The 2845-nt window shown below is 38.5% G+C and overlaps 1 non-coding gene across 1 annotated transcript; it reads right to left on the bottom strand.

Moving 5' to 3' along the window:
• Positions 1-1320: 1320 nt before the first annotated feature.
• LOC117800835 lies at positions 1321-1427 on the bottom strand. The gene has a single exon (XR_004623187.1). It is a non-coding gene; the product is annotated as a U6 spliceosomal RNA (small nuclear RNA).
• Positions 1428-2845: the final 1418 nt, after the last annotated feature.

Here is a 2845-nt window from a genome sequence, read left to right on the forward strand (position 1 = left end):
TCTGCTTCTCTCACCTCAGTTTATCACATCTCAGGAAATCCCTTTCTTACCTATCCCCATGCCTTTGTTTAGCCCTGATCCACCCTCCCTTTCCCTTTGACCGCCAATTACTTCCGAAGTCCCAGAATCAGTTACTTATTCACAAAAATGGGAGGAAAGACCTCAAGAGACTAAAGTGCTTTTGCTAAGACATACATATTAATAGTGAAACAGAGGATAAAAACTCCCATTCTCTAACAAAAAATATTTCTATCTTTGTTACATTTCTATAATTCTCTCTCTTTTTGTAAAATTTCTATAATCTCCCTGGGGGCAGAGAAGGGAGGAATAAAATACCACTAACAATGGGTGATCAATGGTAAGAATTAACCCAACCCAATCAAGAAAAGGAAAGTCATACATAGATGAACAAAATATGACAAAATAACTTGTGTCTTATAATTCAAATTCCCTTGGAATTATCTAGAAGCCAATTCACCTGGTGTCAGAATCTGGAAAGAGGTTGGTTGGGTCTTCCTTGGCATTCCCATAGAAGTAGTCCAAAACATACACCACTAGTTGATATTTGCTGTAAAATAAACCAACTCTTTTGTTTGAAAGTGACAGAAAGCCAACAGAAAAATACCTGAAACAAAGGAAAAATCACTGGCTCATGTATTCAAGAAATAGGTTTGAGGCATAGGTGTTTAAAAGTTGTGGTCAGAAATCTATCTTTGTACATCCCTTGGCTCTGTCTTCCTGTGTTGGCTTAATTTCCAAGTAGGCTTGCCTTTTTACATTTTTATTATTTATTTATTCTTATTTTTTATAAGCAGCACCAGGCTTGAATCTTAAAAGCTTAGACACTCTAGGGGAATGAAGGTCTTTCTTCCCAATAGTCCTGGTAAGAGTCATGCAAATTTTCTGACTGGAACTCCTAAGGTCCTGTGTTCATCTCTGGACCAATCAATCAATTGGCAACTGAAATGCTCAGACTTGCCTAAATTCCTGGTTAAATTCCTTAACCCCAGAGATGAAGTCAGTTCTATTTAAACTACATAAATGGAGAGAAGGATTGGAGTATTTGCCCTAAAGGTATATTGACATGCTATCACCAACAAAAGCAAGGGATGCCATGAGGATAGATCAACATGTATCTGTTGCCCACCGAGGAGGTCATAATATGACTAGACAATGAGGCTGGGGAGAATTAATCTCACGAACACCAAAACTTTCCTTGTGATTCCTGGTTTAAGTATCTCTTCTGAGTTGGGGATAGGATCCTAAAGATTCAGATTTCTCCCCAAATCTGCTTTAGAATCTTCCTAAAATTTTCATCTATCACATCCCTTTTGTTTTAGGAATTTGTGTGTCATCCTTGCCCAGGGGCCATGCTAATCTTCTCTGCATCATTCCAATTTTGGTATATGTGCTGCTGAAATGAACACATGCACCCCTTTTGCTTTAAAACTATTTTTTTCAAAGCATGAGCCTTCAAGACACATTTGTTTAAAAAAAAGAAATTATTATTCATTTTTATTTCTTCCACTCTGTTTAGCCGTGTACATCAAAGCAATATCAACCCATTGTGAATATACTTTATTCTAGCAAAGTTACTGGATAGGTAAGTTTGGGAGGCTAGGCTGGAAACGTAACCAATTCTCATAAGTATTTTTTTTAATGGAAAAATGAACTTCATGTTCCACCCAACTAATTTACAAATTAGCCATTGGAATACAATCCATTTGCAAGCACATACTGCTAAGAAGTCTAACAGATGCATCAATGAATTTTAATTACGTGGGATCATTTGAGTAACTTAGTCTTCCCTCTCTATTCCAATAACCAGGTATCTTCCTGGAGCAAAGTTACAACAGATATGATCAGTTGTATGAGTTGGGGCAATCATGTTTATTTGGATAGATGACCTAGATATAACCATGCCTTAAATAGAACTCACTTCCCTTCCTGGTGAGCATAGATGGAGATTAGGAAGGTACTCTCATGTTCAGCGAGTTTATTAGAAAATCTTGTTTCCAAACAGGTAAAAAGATTTTAATGACTCTTAAGATAGGCACAATCTTTGAGCTTATGGTTTGGGAGAAGCCCTTTAAAGAATGTAATTCTCAGAAGTTCCCAGGGGTTCAGAAAAGCAGCGTTTGTATTGGTCACCCTTGTGTGCTACCTTTGGCTTCCAGACTTGCAAGACTGATGTTAATGTTAAAGTACATTTCAACCTTTTGGAGAGAATTCATCAATCCATCCATCTATTCATTCAATAAGTATACGCGGATATAGGATTCCAAAAGATGGGGCCAGCCAGGCCATTGGGCCCCAACACTTAAGCTTAAAGGGAACTTGACTTTTGACATCTGATCAGCTACGCATACTCATGGGAGTAGCGTGAGGTCTCATCACAAATGCTGAGCCCAGCTGAGCTCTGAGGGATCCTGGAATAGCTAAGTAGGAGGTTGAAAGAGTGTCCTCAACCTGAACCTATAACTTGCTTGATTCCAAGGGAAGATCTCAGGAAGTGGTATAGATGTTTCGGTGAGAAAATATGGAAATAAATAAGGATGAGTCTCAGGAATCTGCAGTCTGATGCGGAGATTGATATGGAAAAATTCATTATCATATCAGACAGAAAAAATAGTTGCTATGCTGAAAATGTAAGCTTTGGGCCAAGGAAGGATTCATGAGACCTGTGCCCTGCATTCTTGACCTTGCCTGTAAGCTGGACAGCCTATGGCTCCTACCACCTCTGTAGTGAGTATCTTATTCTGTATGATTCTAAACAGGGAACACCCCCTTAGCCCAGAGACTCACAAAGTGGTTAATGGCACCTCTAGGCCAAAAAAAAAAAAAA

This window comes from Ailuropoda melanoleuca, unplaced genomic scaffold (genome assembly GCF_002007445.2).
Source record: "Ailuropoda melanoleuca isolate Jingjing unplaced genomic scaffold, ASM200744v2 unplaced-scaffold8314, whole genome shotgun sequence".
NCBI classification, from domain to species: Eukaryota; Metazoa; Chordata; class Mammalia; order Carnivora; family Ursidae; genus Ailuropoda; species Ailuropoda melanoleuca.